This window comes from Wyeomyia smithii, chromosome 2 (genome assembly GCF_029784165.1).
Source record: "Wyeomyia smithii strain HCP4-BCI-WySm-NY-G18 chromosome 2, ASM2978416v1, whole genome shotgun sequence".
NCBI classification, from domain to species: domain Eukaryota; kingdom Metazoa; phylum Arthropoda; class Insecta; order Diptera; family Culicidae; genus Wyeomyia; species Wyeomyia smithii.
The window spans coordinates 163017741-163037301 of NC_073695.1; the positions used below are offsets into that span (position 1 = coordinate 163017741).

Sequence of the window (19561 nt, forward strand, 5' to 3'; positions counted from 1 at the left end):
TGCATGGTTGAGATAAAAAAAAGCAAGTAAATTCAGCTTTCTTCTAATACTAACAAATAGGTTTTATCATATCATAAATAAAAATAAAAATGCAATAATGGGTTAATGTTATATAAAAATAAAAACAATCTATCTCAAAGATGTTAGGGTAGGGAACATATTCTAAGCAGCTTTAGGAACCGCCTGTGTATTGAGACGAAATACTCGAAATATGTTGGGTGAAATTCAAACAGAAGTATATCAATCTGTTCTCTATCTTTTTCTCTGTCAGAACTTGTTTTCAGATTGTAAAACTAAGGTAGCAAACTTTAACAATAATCAATTAAAGTTACCAATCGAGGGACACTATTCCAATCACCCCGAACCTATTTTAAGCAGTTTGCATCTGTTTTACAGGCGTTTTTTTTAGCACCCGAAGTGGCTCCTGAATGGCTGCAATATAGGTCGATTTGTTTCGAATGATGATTTCTGTATGATTTCTTTGTGGTTAACGGTATTTCGTATATTCATAAGACAGCTAGACAATCAAAGTTCTCGTTTCCATCATTGACATTGTCGATATTGATCAAATCCCAGGAGTTTAAGTTGCAACAAAATGTAAGCTCGAAGTTACTGTATTTTAAACTTATATTTGATTCAGTAACCATCACAGAAAAGCTCTTTCACAATTTATTTTTTGACGTAGAATACGTTTTACGGCAACAATTACAGGGACCCAATTTAAATACAGGAATCCAATTTCAAAACCGAAAACATCGAGAGCGTCACAAAAATTGTCCAATTTTGCTCAAACTATTGTAATATTGAAAATTGTTGAACATTGTCGAAACGCAAATGTCAACTTTTGATTGGTCGCTTGCTGCCTTTCCCTAAAAAAGACGACAGAATGGAGTACCTAGTTAGCCGGGAATGCACTCTTCGGGCTATATAAGAGACTGTTTCTTCTCAAGCAAATCAGTTTACTAGCAGCAGGCAGCAGCAGCAGACATCAACACCGATGGCAGTAGGCGAAGTGGATTAGCATCGAGCAACAGCGGCGGTGTTAGTGGTTAGCTGCAGTTCTTACCTCTTTCAGTTCGGCTTCCCTTTGATCTGAGTTGGACCCCACCAGCGGTAATCCGATTCAGATATCGTTGGGCAAATACAACCCGAAACTGAAAGAGACTCGCACCGCCAGGTGGTTTGAGAAGCCACCATCATCCAGCGTATGTATATATAGGGTGTGTGCACATAACGTGTGTGAATATCTGTTGCGTATGTCCCTAATATATAAGGTGTGTGGCTAGCGTGCGTGGCTTGCTATATAGCGTACGTGGCTTGCTATATAGCGTGTGTGGCTTGCTATATAACGTGCGGCTAGCGTGCGTGGCTCGCTATATATGCTATATAGTTTATAGCATGTGTGGCTTGCTATATAGCGTGTGTGGCTAGCGTATAGCGATTGAAATTTTCATATATACATAATTGCTAATAAATCACGTCATGTAGAATTTAATTATCACTGTAAATCATCCAAAACTAAATGAAAAATTTGCCATGTTGAAAAAATATTCACTTGTCAATAAATGGCATTGACAAACACAATTAACCTAAAAGTTTATCTGAAGAATTTCTGTGCTAGTGAGCCTGAATCACATAATTTTTCGCGCAAGTCTTACTAATTGCAGCAATCAGTTGTAAAATTATCTACGCTATCGTAAAATGCAGAAAGTTGTTATTTGAACTGTTATATCATAGATGGAGAATGCACTATTTGCCCTTGTCTATAGCCTCTTCGTAGCCACTGCCTAAATTAAGATATCTTAGTGCAACTTGATACAAAAGACAGCCACAAAACAATTCAATTTCATTATTGTGGCACCCTGTGTGAACATATTTCTACTCGGGTACTCAGTCAGTGGTTGACAGCTAGAGAGAGGGAAAATATATACACCCAACGCAAACGGGGAATATTTTATTACTTTTGGGCAATTTTTTGTTACTTTTTGTGTCTTATGACTGCGCATTATACACAAAAAGTAACAAACAAAAAGTAATAAAAATTATGACGGCCACACGCTTGTATGTGTTTCTGCAGGAGAACATACAGCCAAGCACCGCAATGCATGTGTTGGCAAGACTTCACTCGCTGCATTTGTATTGATGCAACGATCTGGTTCATTTTTGTCTCCCTTCATCCACACATAATCAGAATCTCAACCGTCAACCTCAAATGTCCAATTAGAAACACTTTCGTTTCGTCTCCCAGTGTTTACTTGAAATGGAAATATGTAATACTGTCTGACCAGAGTTGCCGAAGTTGCGAATATTGTTCTGGAAGGGCACGAGTTTTGTATATTCAAACAGGTCCAAATGAGTTTCCATGAACCAATGATTATGTGCTGTAAATAGCTTGCAAGAAAGCGAATGTTTTTATTTTTTTCTAACGCAGTTTACAGATCGTGATGTCATTTTGAGGCGCATTTCAAGTCTTTGAAATCATCAGAAAAAGCAACATGTTTTGACGTTGGACTAACGTCTATATCGAAGTTAGGCACCTGAATTTGAAAATCTAGTAATTCAACCGGGGAAAACCAGGGAAAAGTGGTCAGGTTTTGAGCGCTTATATATCAGTCATTTCTTTTCAGAATTTCGAGGTTTTGGCATCAACCGATCAGAAATTCTTTTACGGTTGAATTTATGTAACAAAAATAACCTATTGTTCGAGATACACTATTGAGAAATTGATTAATCACATCGATTGTCTAAATCATACCGAGCAACCAATCACCACCTCTCTTCACAAGCACAGTCGACACTAACGGATACAACCGATCTGACTTTGTAAACAGTCTCACAGCTTTCAACCAATAACGAGCTCGCTTTCGGTAGCTGCAACAGGTGTTTCAACACCGTTTTAAAATGCTTCTTTTATCGTTACCACTGAACAGATTCTAAACACCAATGGCTTGATTGATAGGGGAAATATTGCGCAAGATTGTCATATAATAATTTAAATATGTTTTCGATACTAAACTAGTTAAAAGTTGTGTTAAAAGTCGTGCACATTCAACCAATCACAAGCTCGCTTCTTGTTTGCTCGCGGATGGATTTTTGCTTTGGGCTATATAATAGCCTGTGTCGTCTCATAGCAGTCATCAGTTAACAAGTGAAAGGCCACCAGGTCGGTCTTGTATAATCAGCAGCGGTGGCTGATTCCAGCGGCCAAACTGAGCTGCAGCAGAACCAGAGCGGTGGTATCAGGCAGCAGCGGCGGAGGTAGTGGGAAGCTGCATTTCTTCATTCAGTTCGGTGCTCCTTCGATCTGAGTTGGACCCCACTAGCGGTAATCCAATTCAGATATCGTTGGGTGAAAACGTTGGGTGTGTGTGCAGTGTGCACATATAGCGTATGTGCATCTGTATTGCCATGACATTTGCGATGATAGGGATGGCGCTGTTGCGTGTGTATGGCTAGCTATAGCGTGTGTAAGACACTAGCATGTGTAGCATATTATGGCTATTGCGTGTATATCTTCAGCGTGTGTACGGGTAGTTATAGCTTGTGTGTGGATAGCTGCTGCGTGTGTAATGATTAGTTATAGCGTATGTATGGATAGTAATAGCACATGGTTGAATAGCTTATGCGTGTGTATAGATAGTTGTATCGGATGTATGGAGAGGAATAGCGTGTGTATGGATAGCTATAGCTACAGCGTGTGTATGAATAGTTTTAACGCGTGATTAGATAGTTATAGCATGTGTGTGAATAACTATAGCGGGTGTTTATCGAAGATTATTATTGTTATTGAAAATATTAAAACGTCTTAACGAACACAGTTGTGAATTTGATTTTACAGCAGCGATTTTAACTTCTTCAGCCAGTCTTTATTCATCGAGGAAAAATTACTACCTATGAATGATCAACACTTATTTACTAGAAATTTGATTTAGATCAAAACGGGTTCTTTTGAGTATCATAAGTTATTGGTAAAAAGAGTTGCAAGTTTTCTCAATGAGCATTCATTAAATTTTCGTTTTTGTTTCTCGGTGCGCGGTTTTGATTTTGTTTCTCGCACACAGAGAAAGAAAAAAACTTGTCGCTATCGTGAAAAATAACAAAACAATTAGAAATGCTCTAAATCACAACTGAAGAAGTTAAGATATTTTCCTGTCACTCGCCCAAACCTTGATAACAACTACCGAAAAACGTGTGATTGAGCTCTTGCTATATTGAGTTATTGAACCAAACGTTTTTTTTTTCAAATACATGAAGTTATATGCTGGGCTGGAACTAACCTAGCATGAGTTTTATCGATTAAATGTCAAACAATTTTCAAATTTAAAATTTTCGGTTGAATCGTGCTGGGCTCCAATTTCAGATAGTTTCGTAAAGTTTGCTTTTTGCTTAGATAGGAAAATTTTACCAATTCGCTCAATTAAATGATTGTCTTGGTAGTGCAGCAAACAAAGGGTTGATTCGAATATGTATGAAATGACAGCGATTAAATAAAAGATATCCATTCTTTTAGTATATATTATTATTTATAACGTTTTAACGTCTCAGCATCCAGAAATGCACTGTTAGATAAAATTGCAGCAAATACTAGAGTTGCAATTCTCTCTACTATTTGTTTTAATGGAATATAAGAATACCGTAGTCCAACGTCATGCGGTCGTGTCTTGAATACCACCCTCCTACTTTTTTAGTAAATAGCAGCTAAAAGAATCGCAATGTGAGAGGAAGTTAGAAACATTATATCTGAATATTGCTGGTTTATCTACAAATTATGTTGCTTTGCGGCATCTTGTGGAAACAAAACGTCCAATGTTAGTATTTATAACCGAAACTCATATAGTAGATGCTGATGCATTTGATCAGTATAGTTTTCCGGGATACAAAGTTGCTTTTTGCCTTTCGCATTCCAGACATACTGGTGTTGTTGCTATTTACGCCAAGGAATCAGTAACATTCAACATTCTATCAAACGAATCTGTTGAAAACAATTGGTTCCTTGGAATTTCAGTTGAAGGAGGCATGACGATTGGAAACTTCGGACTTTTATATCACTCCCCTAGTTCAAGTAACCAGCGTTTTTAAGAAATATTAGATAACTGGTGGGATAACTTCGTTGATTTAAACAAATTAAATGCCATTGCTGGAGATTTCAATATTGATTGGTTGAATGATCCAAATTCGAATCAATTGAAGCAGTTAGCTAACTTTTACAATTTAACACAAACGGTTTCAGAATTTACGAGAATTCCCAGACATTCGCGTACATTAATTGATCACGTGTTTGCCAATTTTGACAACGTTCATTCTGTTACAGAGGCCGATTGTAAAATTTCAGACCATGAGACAATTTGTATTTTGATGAAGAATGATCGAAACCGTGATGAAAAGGTAAAAATTAAGTGCTGGAATAGATATTCAAAACAGGCATTGTCTCAGCTTGTTTTGAGAAGCTTTGATTTTCTCCCAATAACTGGTGATTTGAATAATAAAGCAGCTGTTCTCACCAATACGCTGAAAGAGTGTACCAGTAGTCTAGTTTTTGAAAAATATATAGAATCGGATAAATCGAACAGCTGGTACTCTTTGGATCTTTTACGTTTAAAACGTAAAAGAGATAAAAAGTACAAACAATTTTGCCGAAGTAACGATAACAATGATTGGAATAGGTACACTGTAGCGCGTAATTTATATTCACGCGCCTTGAAAAAGGCCCGTTGTGAATATATACAGAGGAAGATCGATCAACATCAAAATAACAGCAAAGAGTTATGGAAAATATTAAGAACATTAATGAAAAATTAAAGATCATTTTCCGCAATCCATAACATTTGACGGTTTGAGAGAACAATCAGCGCGAGTAATAGCAGAGAAATTCAACAATTATTTCGTTGATAGTGTTCAATCGATCAATCAAAGCATTGATTTGGTCAATGAACCGGACGAGATAACACAGCCGATCAATAATAACTGTAGCTTTGATGGTTTTCATCCTATTACTTTTGCAGAGTTGAAAGATATTTGTTTTTCTTTGGAAAGATCGGCTGGTATCGACAATGTCAACGCAAAAGTAATACAAGATTGCTTTTATGTTATTGGACACAACCTGCTGGACCTTGTTAATGAATCATTACAAACGGGGCACGTGCCTGAAGTTTGGAAGGAATCTCTTGTGGTTCCTATCCCCAAGATTACTGGGACGAATAAAGCCGAAGAGTTCCGTCCCATTAACATGTTGCACACATTAGAGAAAATATTAGAACTTGTTGTAAAAGGCCAGCTGATGAATTATTTAAATAGTAATAACTTGCTAATCCCAGAGCAATCAGGTTATCGAGAGGGTCACTCTTGTGAGTCTGCTTTGAATCTGGTGTTAGCAAAATGGAAAGAAAAAATCGAGGCTAAAGAAACTATTTTTGCGGTGTTTTTGGATCTAAAACGCGCTTTTGAAACAATTGCTAGGTCCTTATTGTTACAAACATTGGAGCGCTTTGGTATCGTAGGGACAGCATACAAATGGTTTGAAAACTATTTGTGCGCTAGAACTCAGAAGACTCGTTTCAACGATTTTGATTCGGATTCCATTGCTAATACACTTGGTGTACCGCAAGGAAGTGTTCTAGGGCCCATTTTATTCATTATTTACATTAATGACATGAAGCGAGTTTTACGGTTCTGTGATGTTAATTTATTCGCTGATGACACTGTTCTGTTCATTGCAGCGAAGCATCCGCTTGATGTTGTAGCACTTCAAAACCAAGATTAACATTATCTAGCGAATTGGTTAAAATTTAAGCAACTAAAGTTAAACATTAGTAAGACAAAGTTTTTGATAATTTCTTCAGCCAACTCCAGACTAGACGTAAATATTGAAATTGATGGTGAGACGATTGATCGTGTAAATGAAATAAAGTATCTTGGAGTAATTATTGATGACAGATTAACTTTTAAGTCTCACATTGATAATGTCATCAAAAAAATGGCCAGAAAATACGGTGTCTTGTGCCGGTTAAAGGATGAATTGACTATTAGAAGTAAAATTCAGTTGTACAAGTCAATTATTTCACCACATATAGATTTCTGCTCATCCATTTTATTCCTGGCAAACAATACGCAAATATTGAGATTGCAACGTTTACAAAATAGAATTATGCGATTAATATTAAAATGTAATAGATACACTTCCTCGAGTTTTATGCTGGACGCATTGCGATGGCTTTCTGTGAAGCAAAGAGTATATTTTTTGACAATGGTGTTTCTATATAAAATTTTTAATAATATGTTGCCTCGATATTTGTGTGACCGGATTGATAGAGGAAGAGATTTGCACAGGTACAACACTAGAAACGCGGAAGATGCCAGAACACAAAATTTTCTTTTTGGAAGATCACAGAACTCTCTGTTGTACATAGGAATAAACTTTTTCAATTCGATGCCCAGGCAAGTAAAACGTGCAGCAACAATGGCAGAGTTTAAACGGCTTTGCATTTCACACATAAAGTCTGTTTTGTAGACAGCATAGATTTTTTGTAAATTTATAAAGAAGATTGTAAAATTGAAATATTTTTTTTTTAATTTATTTGGTACATTAAGTTATTATGTTCATTGATGATGATGGATTTTTTGTTTGAATATAGTTATATAATATTAAATAGTAGAGTAAAAAAAAAGAGTCGGCTACACATGTTTGAGTCACGCGCGCGGAGACTGACATAGACAATCTTGATATGAGTACATCAGGTTTAAACCCCTGAAATGGAAACAAAAAGCATATCGGGTTGACAAATTGCTTTTTGGCTTGTAATATTTTCTAAATTATTTCACTTTCTTTTTAACAATTCATCTGTTTTCACAATTTTAAATAGGGTTTGGAGCGAAAACTGAAGAGGCTTGAGTTTGCCTGTGATCTGTAGAGCTCGTTATCGAGAACTATAGTATCATTGGATCTCTCTCGTAGTTCTAGATCGTTATCTAGAACCAATTCTGATTAGTGCACGCTCTTAAACATTAGGTTCAATTCCTAATCAAGTCCAGATAATTTTCGGGTTGGAAACGTTCTGAATGAGCCTTGGATTGGAAATCCGTCAAATTTTTTTTTTAATTATTGGTATTCATTTGAAGGGTTACTATGTCTGAAATTAATAACCAGTCCGTTATTTGTTTGCCAACTGGTTACATTGCATGTTTTTAAAAATATCTCATATAGATAAATCGTCCAGCTCAAACCGATGTAGGGGTATGAGGTGGGACCATCATCATCATCATCATCATCATCATCAACGTTTGCATACTCTATGACGGGGAAAATGTTGCTTGGCAGCTCTTGTCTTATTTTTTCGCTACTCCGTATGCATACAACGAGCGAACTAATACACGCCCACCGGATGAATTGGAGATTGAAAAAACTTGTAACATGTGCAACTTATGCGAAGGTGTGTGATTTTTTTTTTGACTTGAGGTGGAAAGGGAGCATTTTTCGACAGAAAAAACGTTGCATGTGGTTGAAACGACCATTATTAGATAGTCGTACTCTCATAACACGTGCTAAATATATCACAGTATGTGTTGTTATTTAACTGGGGAAGAATTTTATTGCTTTTTAAGTAATGGATTTGTTACCTAAAAGGTAATTTTGCGCTATTGCTTTTAAAGTAATAAGGAAAAGTTTTGCGTGTAGTATCTGATAGTATAGATTCAATGCGGTCACACTTGTTATGCTACGGAAATAAAGTGGTTTTCAGAAGTGAATTAATTACAATTATTGTGCAGCACCGACTGGAAAGAAAGATCCCAACAGTGGCTGACGAGGATGGGATCAACAGCCAATAATAATAATAATAAAAAAAACTGGATATCGATTAGAGCGTATTCAGCTGCCACGGATTTGAGGTTATTTTTTCACAACAAAAGCCGACAGGTATGTTTTGATTTGACTAGCTATTAGAGTTATATTGAATGGTGGCTTAAATGCCGTTGGCTTCAATGCCGGAGAATGATGGCTTCAATGCCGTTGGCTTCAATGCCGGAAAATGTTGTTTCAATACCGGAAAATGAGGCTTTAATGCCGTTTCGATTTGATTTTTGGATATTGGAAGGAACTGAAAAAGGCTGCCTTTTTCAATATGACTCGAGTATTAAGTTTGAAAAAAAAAATGTTCAAACGGATAAAAAAAATATAACATTGTGTTATTATTCTAGGATTATGGATCGCTGGGAGATCATGCCTTTTCTTTTCAAACCACTGCCTCAGAGTGAGATTCGAGCTCAGTAGATGAGGTGGAAGAGAAATTTTGACTATGTTGTACGGGCCAGTGATGAAAAGAACAAAACAAAACTGAAGTTTTTCCTCCTGGCAAAAGTAGGACCCGACGTTCAAGAGGTAATTTGTTTGCTAATTGCTTTCATTTACCGGCTAGCTTACATTGTTTTTCTTGGGTCAAGGTTTTTTAAGCTATTCCAAATGCGGACGTAGAAGAGGATGAAGAAAAAGGCATTGACCCGTACAAAGTGGCATTAACGAAACTTGACGAATATTTCGCTCCCAAACACCATGAATCCATGGAAAGAAATATTTTCTGGACGTTGAAACCCGAACCCGGAGAAAATTTGGAAAAATTTATGCTTAGAGCCCGAGAACAAGCGTATAAGTGTAATTTCGGAACAAATCAACAGGAAAGTCGTGACATTTGCGTTATTGATAAGATCACACTTCTGGCTCCGCATGATCTCAGAGAGAAATTACTCCAGAAAGACCAACTCACTCTGAACGATGTCTTTAAAATCGTTGCTTCCCATCAGTCAGTTAAATACCAAGCAAGTCAGATGGTACTAGCTGGGCCTTCTGGGCAGTCACAAACGATGATCACAGGAGAAGTCAATCGATTGTACACACCACCATCGAACCGGGCTCAGGAATGTTCTCGTTGTGGCTGAAGAGGACATTTGGCCAATGATAAGATTTGTCCAGCTCGTGATAAACCATGCAACCAGTGTAAGCGCATTGGTCACTTTTACAAAAAGTGTAAAGCGTTACAAGCGCGATCGACATATCATATATCAACATCGCACAAACCTGTTAAGCCGACTTTCCAAAGGATCAGAGCAGTACCAGTGGATGGACAAGGACTCTCAGAAGAAACTAAGAAGGACGATGGAGAGTTGCAGAGTTTTATCTTCTCGATTGGTGACGGTGACGAGTTCATTTGGCTTAAAGTTGGTGGAGTTATGATGCAAGCACTCATCGATTCCGGTTGCAACAAGAATATAATCGACGACGTCACATGGGACAGGCTGAAATTACGAGGCATCGCCATTCAAAATGCGACGAAGCAGGTGGACCACAAGCTCCGTGGATACGGAAAGGATTGTAAGCCAATGGATGTAGTGGGTATGTTCGAAGCAACGGTCGAAGTTAATGGAGTCGATCATCAGACCAATGGAGAAGCACGGTTCTACGTAATCAAGGGCGGGAATCAACCCCTCCTTCGTAAAAAGACAACACGGGAACTGAACGTGCTGAGACTGGGACCTCCGATTCCGGAGAATGGAGTATTCGAGGTAAGAGATTATTTTTCATATTTTTTATAGTTACATGAGGAAGATATGAACGTATGTAAAATAAAGATTAACAGCTCTACGCCCTTTCCCAAAATGAAAGGGATCAAGCTTCGCATTCCGATCGATACATCCGTAACACCGGTGGCTCAACATGCCAGAAGGCCACCTATTGCTTTGCTTGGGAGAATAGAGGAGAAACTGGATCAGCTTGAATTAGCTGATATTATCGAAAAAGTTACCGGCTATAGTGATTGGCTTTCACCATTGGTAGTCCTTGTTAAAGACAACGGTGAATTGAGAATTTGTGTTGATATGCGAATGGCAAACCGCGCAATCAAACGAGAATATCATTTCATGCCAACAATTGACGACTTTCTACCCAGGATGAAATCCGCGAAGTTATTTTCCAGATTGGACATAAAAGAAGCCTTTCATCAGATTGAATTAGATGAGACTTCACGGGCAATTACTACTTTCATTACCCATCACGGAACGTACAGATACAAACGCCTGATGTTCGGGGTCTCTTGTACGCCAGAAATGTTTCAAAAAATTCTGGAGCAGTTACTAGCAAGTTGCCAGAACTGTATCAATTTTATTGACGACATTATTGTATTCGGTGCGGATGAAGCAGAACATGATCGATGCTTGAACAAAGTTTTGAATGTTTTAAGAAATCATAATGTTTTGCTTAACACGAAGAAATGTCTTTTCAAAGTTATGGAACTAGATTTTTTAGGTCACTATATCTCCAGCCAAGGAATCCGACCCGCGGAGAGCAAAGTTCAGGCACTAAAAGCTTTTCAAACTTCGAAAAACGCTGAGGAGCTTAAAAGTTTTTTAGGCTTGGCCACTTACGTTGGACGATTTTTGCCTGAACTAGGAACGATATCTGCACCTCTTCGTTTACTGACGCATCATGGAGTTACGTTCCAGTGGACTGATGTCCATGAAACAGCTTTCCTGAAGTTGAAGGATATGATCAGCGATGTTAAGCAGTTGAAATTTTTCGATGCCGGCATGCGCACCAGAGTTGTAGCAGATGCATCTCCTGTTGCACTTGGTGCCGTGTTGGTGCAGTTTGCACATGTTACTGACGACTCGAATCCACGGATAATCTCCTATGCAAGCAGAAGTTTGACGTCTACAGAGCAGCGATACTGCCAAACAGAAAAGGAGGCTCTAGCTCTTGTTTGGGCAGTAGAACGGTTTGCCGTTTACCTTGTAGGCCGCAGATTTGAACTCGAAACGGATCATAAACCGCTAGGAGCCATTTTCTCGCCTACATCGCGCCCATGCTCTCGTATAGAGAGATGGGTTCTTCGATTGCAATCGTTCACGTTTGATGTCAAATACCGAAAAGGATTAGCAAATATCGCTGATTCTTTTTCTAGGTTGACCAAGCATCAACCTACTCCGATCGATAATGCGCAATCCGATGAGAAGTTTCTAATCCTCGCAATCTTAGAGTCGACTGCAATTGACATCAATGAGATTGAAAACGCTACGACCAATGATCGACGTTGGTCCGAGGAGCTCTCGGTAGTGGAGTTTGGACAAATATGGAGCTTGAAGCGTACGAACCGTTTCAAAATGAACTTGGCTTTGTTGGAGAAGTGGTCGTAAGAGGCAACAAGATGGTAATTCCAACATGCCTTAGGGAACGATTCTTACAACTCGCACACGAAGGTCATCCGGGAGAATCAGCAATGAAACGAAGACTACGCGAGAGAGTCTGGTGGCCAGGGATGGACAGAGAAATTTCGAAATGGGTTGCCACGTGTGAAGGATGCCGTTTAGTTGGGTTGCCACAAAGACCAGAACCGATGCATCGAAGATCATTGCCTATGGAGCCTTGGACAGATTTGGCCATAGATTTCCTTGGACCTTTGCCGAGCAATGATTACTTACTAGTTTTTTTTTTTAGGGGGGATTTGTTAGTAGCTCAAGTATTTATGATAAATATTAGTAAATAATGAGTATGTGTGTCCAATCACAAATGGTGACTTCTCAACACTGTTAGAAATTTGTAATTTTAATTGTTAGGATTTGTTTGCTTTCGCAATTAGGACTTATCATTCGTAGGGATTTAAACCTACTTGTCAGAAAAGGGGAAGTAAACTTACAACTAACTTAATTGCTAACTTATTGGCTATAAAGAGAGCTTATCGTAGCAATTGAGGATTGCAACGATTTTTGTCGAAAATTGGTAATAATTTTATTTGACATAGCTTCTAATGGTTCAACACCAGTAAGTCTATGTAATTCGAGTGTACCAAACCAAGGAGGACGCTTTAAAATCATTTTCAGAATTTTATTCTGAAACCTTTGGAGCGTTTTCTTCCTTGTTGAACAGCAACTTGACCAGATCGGTACAGCATAAAGCATTGCTGGTCTAAAAATTTGTTTGTAAATCAAAAGTTTGTTCTTTAAACAAAGTTTAGAATTCCTGTTAATGAGAGGATATAAACATCTCGTATATTTGATGCACTTGGCTTGTATACTCTCAATGTGCTCTTTAAAAATAAGTTTTTATCATAAATTAGTCCCAAGTACTTAACCTTGTCGGACCAACTTAAAATAACCCCATTCATCTTGACAACGTGATTATTGTTTGGCTTGAGGAAAGAAGCCCTAGGCTTATGCGGAAAAAATATCATTTGAGTTTTAGAAGCATTGGGAGAGATTTTCCACTTTTGCAAGTAGGAAGAAAAAATATCTAAACTTTTCTGCAATCGACTGCATATGACACGAAGACTTTTTCCTTTTACGGAAATGCTTGTGTCATGGCAGAACAATGACTTTGTGCATCCTGGAGGCAAATCAGGAAGATCTGAAGTGAATATGCTGTACAGGACTGGACCCAAGACTGAACCTTGAGGTACACCTGCTCTGACAGGAAATCTATCAGATTTTGAATTCTGATAGACAACCTGCAGAGTTTGATCAGTAAGATAGTTTTTAAAATTTTGATTAGGAAAATTGGAAAATGAAAAGTTTGCAATTTCGCAATCAAACCTTTATGCCAAACACTGTCGAATGCTTTTTCTATGCCTAAAAGAGCAGCTCCAGTGGAATAACCTTCAGATTTGTTAGCTCGTATCATATTAGTAACTCTGAGCAATTGATGAGTTGTGGAATGCCCATGGCGAAATCCAAACTATTCATTTGCAAAAATTGAATTTTCGTTGATGTGTGACATCATTCTGTTAAGAATAATTCTCTCAAACAGTTTTCTTATTGAAGAAAGCAAACTGATTGGTCGATAACTTGAAACTTCAGCTGGGTTCTTATCCGGTTTTAAAATTGGAGTAATTTTTGCATTTTTCCATAATTTGGGAAAATATGCAATTTTGGAGCAGCAATTGAAAATTTTCACTAAAAATTTCATTGTGCTCTCAGGGAGATTTTTGATTAGTATGTTAAAGATTCCATCGTCACCAGGTGCTTTCATATTTTTGAAATTTTTAATAATTGATTTATTCTCATTCAAGTTAGTTTCAATTATTTCTGCAGGTAAAAAAATCTGGGAAGAAATTAAATCAAATTGACGTGTGACTTCATTTTCAATTGGACTAACAAAATTCAAATTTGAGTTATGAACACTCTCAAACTGCTGAGCAAGTCTTTGAGCCTTTTGTTCATTGGATACAAGAAAACGTTCACCATCTTTTAAAACTGGAATAGGCTTTGAAGGTTTCTTAAGAATCTTTGACAGCTTCCAAAAGGGATTTGAATATGGTTTCAATTTTTCAACTTTAGTCTCAAAATTTTGATTTCTCAGAAGAGTAAATCAATGTTTATTCTCTTTCTGTAAATCTTTATAAATAGTTTTAAAAATAGGATCACGAGAACGTTGATATTGACGTCTGCGGACATTTTTCAAACGAATTAGAAGTTGAAGATTTTCGTCAATTATTGGTGAATCAAATTTTACTTGAGCCCTTGGAACAGAATAATTCCTGGCATCAACAATTGCACATTTTAATGCTTCCAAAGCGGAATCAATATTCACTTCGTTTTGCAAATCAAGATCATTATTGAAATTTCTCTCAACATGAGTTTTGTATCTTTCCCAATTAGCCTTGTTATAATTAAAAACAGAGCTCATAGGGTTTAAAACTGATTCATGTGATAAAGAAAAAGTTATTGGAAGATGGTCAGAATCAAAGTCAGCATGTGTGATCAAATCACTACATACATGACTTTGATCTGTAAGCACCAAATCAATTGTTGAAGGGTTTCTTACAGAAGAAAAGCATGTAGGACTATTCGGAGACAAAATAGAATAGTATCCTGAAAAACAATCATTGAATAAAATTTTGCCACTGGAATTACTTTGAGAATTATTCCATGAACGATGTTTAGCGTTAAAATCGCCGATTATAAAAAATTTCGAACGATTTCTGGTGAGTTTCTGTAAATCACCTTTAAAATAATTTTTGTGCTCGCGTGTGCATTGAAATGGTAAATATGCTGCGGCAAAAAATAAGATCCCAAGTTCAGTTTGAACTTCAATTCCCAAAGTTTCAATAACTTTCGTCTCAAGATGGGGAAGAGCACGATGTTTGATTCGGCGATGAATAACAATTGCAACTCCACCACCGGAACCCTGAATCCTATCATATCTATGAACCACGTTATTGGGATCATATTTTAATTTGATGTTAGGTTTCAAAAATGTTTCAGTAATAATTGCAATATGCACATTATTTACCTTTGAAAAAATTAAAAAGCTCATTATCATTGGCCTTCAATGAGCGAGCATTCCAATTTAAAATTAAGATGGTTTTATTTTAAATCATTGCTAAATTTTGAATTAGAAACAATTTTAATAGTAAAATTTGTGCCTATTTGAATGGCTTCAAACATTGATTTTGCCTGCAACATGGCGTTCATAAGATCAAACATTGCCTGTTGCAAAAAAGAAAGTTTACCTGCCGTAATAGGCCCCAGGCAGTTGACATTAGAAAAAATATTTTCGGCAGCAATATCAGCTGGAGTAATAGGTGTATAATTATTTTCTACCGTGTTTTGCTTACCCATATTAACGGTCATTTTCGAACTACCAACACTAGGCGGTATAATGTTCGAACTACCTGTAACCTGTGCATAAGTCAAACGGGTATGCAAAGGTAGGTAAACTATGCGTCACTGGTACGCTTGGAGAATTTTGTTTTGAATTTTGTTTACCTTGCCTTAACAATTGCTAAACGGACTGGGCATTGATAAAAATTCGACATATGGTTGCCGTTACAATTCGCACAGCGAAAATTTTTACTCTCTTTCACAGGACATGTGTCCTTTTTGTGAGAAGAGTCTCCACAAATGAGGCATTTTTGGTCCATGTTACAAAACTTTGAACCATGGTCATAACGTTGGCAAACACGGCATTGGGTAATATGCTTTTCACCTCCGCCAAACTTTCGATATAATTCCCATTTTACACGCACGTTATATAAAGCATGTGCTTTTTCAAAAAAATTTAAGTTATTAACCTCACTGCGGTTAAAATGAATTAAATAATTTACAAGGGAAATTCCGGTTCGCTGTCTGTTTTCGCCTCGTGATTTTTGTTTCATCAGAATTACTTGGGTAGGGGCTATACCAAGTAATTCTGTCAAAGTAATTTTGATCTCATCAACGGTTTGATCGTTGGTGAGACCTTTCAATACGACCTTGAACGGCTTGGCGCTCTTCGTATCATATGTAAAAAATTTATACATCTTTTCAGTTAAATACTGAATAAGACGATTCCAATCTTTCAATGTTTGGGCCAGTAAACGGCATTCGCCTCTTCGGCCAATTTGATAAGTAACTTTCACGTCGGAGAGAAACGTAGAAAGTTCTCTTTTGAAAATATTAAATTCAGAAGCAATAGTTACCACAATAGGTGGAACTTTCTCCTTTTTTACAGAAATTTCGCTTTGAATAGTTTTACTTTCGAACAGTTCAATTTCGCCGGCTTCTTGCTCAGGCAGAATATCATATAAATTTTCACTGCATAAGCTAGTTTCAGAAAGAGATGTCTCTCTTTTCCTCCCCGTAGCGATGCGTGGTTTCTTTTTTCGTCCTGCCATTTCAGGTGATACGAAAAAAGTTCAAAAATAATATCAAATTGCAAGTATTGAGAAAGAAAGAAATAGGTAGTCTTTAGAAAGACTGATGTAAGTTAACTTCCAGGTAATCTTTAAAAGACACACTGACAAAACACAAACTTTGAAGCTATAGGCAGTCAAAGACCAGTCCACAAGCAACCGAAAATACGTCTGATCTGTCGGGCAGCTCAAGACGCATCGATTACTTACTAGTCATTATCGACTATTTCAGTCGTTATAAAATGGTGGAGGTGATGAGGCACATAACAGCAAAGGACACAGTTGACAGGTTGCGACCAATTTTCCGTCGACTTGGTTTTCCTCAAACTATCACGTTGGACAATGCAAGACAGCTTTTGAGCTCGGATTTCGGGGATTATTGTAAGCAGAGTGGAATTGCCCTTAATTATTCTACACCATATTGGCCGCAACAGAATGGGGAAGTCGAAAGACAAATCCGATCGTTGCTGAAAAGGCTGCAAATTAGCTGCGCGCTTAAATGTAACTGGAAACAGGATCTAGAAGAATACCTGACGATGTATTACTCGACCCCCCATTCGGTCACCGGAAAAACCCCCACGGAACTACTCATGGGTCGAACTATAAGGACCAAGATACCTTTTCTGAAGGACATTGAAACGGCTCCGCCGAGTGAAGATTTCAGAGATAGGGATTAGTATTTGAAGTTTAAAGCAGGCGAACGGGAGAATGCTAAGCGGAAAGCAACAGAGTCAACAATCAAGGAAGGGGATAAGGTTATCATGCAGAACTTAACTCCGGGGAATTAGCTGTGCACAACCTACGGCTCTACGAAGTATGACGTTATCAAGAAGACGGGATCTCGAATGACTATCCAGAATGAAGAGACAGGCAAAGTTTACGATCGGAATTCGGCACATTTGAAGAAAATTAGTTCTTCGGATGAACCTACTCTGTCACCAGAACATAATTCTCTTCCACAGGATTATCCACAGGACCCTGCCCAGGACTCGGCATCCGCAGCCACACCCGTGGTCACGCCTGAGGAGCGCTGCTTGGAATCTCGGCCAAAGCGTGTTTGTCGTCGCCCCCCAAAATTCGATGACTACATCGTGAATGCGGATCATTCTGATCTTTGAGAGAAAGGGAGATGTGGCACCCTGTGTGAACATATTTCTACTCGGGTACTCAGTCAGTGGTTGAAAGCTAGAGAGAGGGAAAATATATAGTATCTGATAGTATAGATTCAATGCGGTCACACTTGTTATGCTACGGAAATGAAGTGGTTTTCAGAAGTGAATTAATTACAACTATTGTGCAGCACCGACTGGAAAGAAAGATCCCAACAATTATTGTTTTGGATACGGCTACAGAGGTAAACGTCATCTGGAGCAAAGAGACTATCAAATTAATTAACCCCAATTGAGTGTATTCCCAAACCTATTTCAAGAAAGACATTGAAATAATACAGGCTGTCGTATTCTACGTTACCTCTGCGGTCGTGTCTTATAAACAACCTCTTCAACTTTTTTTTTGGTATTTTGTATATTTATATGGAATGCCAGTTTTTTCCTGTGTTTTCTTCTGCATTTTTTCAGTTTAATTTAAAATTGTATTGGCAACTCTGGATTCGATGATGTTTTTGAATGACCGGATTCATGATAGTGAACCGATCAGTTCATATTTTCGTTAACCTACACAGTAAAAAAATTTACATTACTTTAAATGCACATAAATGGAGCATTGGAAACCATGTAATATTCCGTGTGGCATTATATTCACATGCAAAGTAAATGAATATATTGTGAATTTGCATGCATATTTATGTTCGAAGTTTTAAGTTTATATCAATTAATGTACAAATTTACATGGCTTAAAACGATTCTGTATTGTGCATTATTAACGGTGTGAAATTGTATATGTTTTTCACTTTATGTGCTAGAAATCGTTATGTGCTTTCATTTGTATTAGTTGTAAATTTCATTTTTTGGTACTGTGTAGTCAGCGCCAAAATCATCAATAGTGATTACTGCTTGCACTGCTTTGACGATAGCAGCATTCTGGAAAATATTACCAATACCAGTACGAATCATCATGGCAATACTGGCACCGGTTGATACTTCAAAAGTGTTTCGATTTTGAGCCGTCAAATACATTGAACATTCGCTAGAGCACCAAATGCGTTATGAACAACACACTTCCGTTGTACCGGTTTCGAAACAGTACAGAAATTGCTCTAGAAAAACGCAATATTGATGTGGTTACGCACAGTCCAATTTTTGCGTGTAGCTAACCAAAATAAAAATGTAACCAATCGGAGTACAGCGTAAAAGCGAAAGTAATTTTTATTTTTCAAAATGTTTCACATTTTTAGGCTTCGCTATAGTTTAGGGAGCAAATCAATTATACTTTATTAAATACATTTCTTGTTCTTCAATTTATATAATTCATCATAATATCCTAATAATTTATAAAAGCGTAAATTATGTTTTTATTCAAGTCATTTCAATTTTTCAATAATATTGTGGTAGGAAGGATAAAATATGCAATGTTTGTTTAAAATACCAAGCGTCAATCAGCATGCAAGACAGAAATCTAACAATGGTTTGTCATGACAGTCTAAAAGATTGAGAATTTCCTAAAGCACCGACAAGCTCATACCAACATGATATTAAATGTAATCAATTTTGAACATCCCTTTTGACAATTGCCGTTTTTACCAAGTATTGTGTAAAACTTATATTAAAAATCTTCAATCACTCGCTACTCCCCAAATCAGTTAAGCAGTTAAAAAATAATGACAAAAATATGAAACAGTTGAATTAGGAACGAATTCAGTTGACACAAAGAAACTAGACGAAAGAGTTTCCAGTTCAGTCGATCAAGGCTAAGCTTCGTGAAGCTCTAATGATCGAAGATCATGCATTATAAAA

General features: G+C 37.3%; 1 protein-coding gene across 1 annotated transcript in view; it reads left to right on the top strand.

The window, feature by feature from the left end:
- The window catches only part of LOC129726106 (kelch-like protein 18), a 205762-nt gene extending 186530 nt beyond the window's left edge, over nucleotides 1–19232 (top strand). The window contains exon 14 of the transcript XR_008728241.1: nucleotides 17612–19232. The gene's annotated coding sequence lies outside the window, so the exon portion shown is untranslated. The remainder of the gene's footprint in view (nucleotides 1–17611) is intronic.
- The last annotated feature ends 329 nt before the right edge of the window (nucleotides 19233–19561 follow it).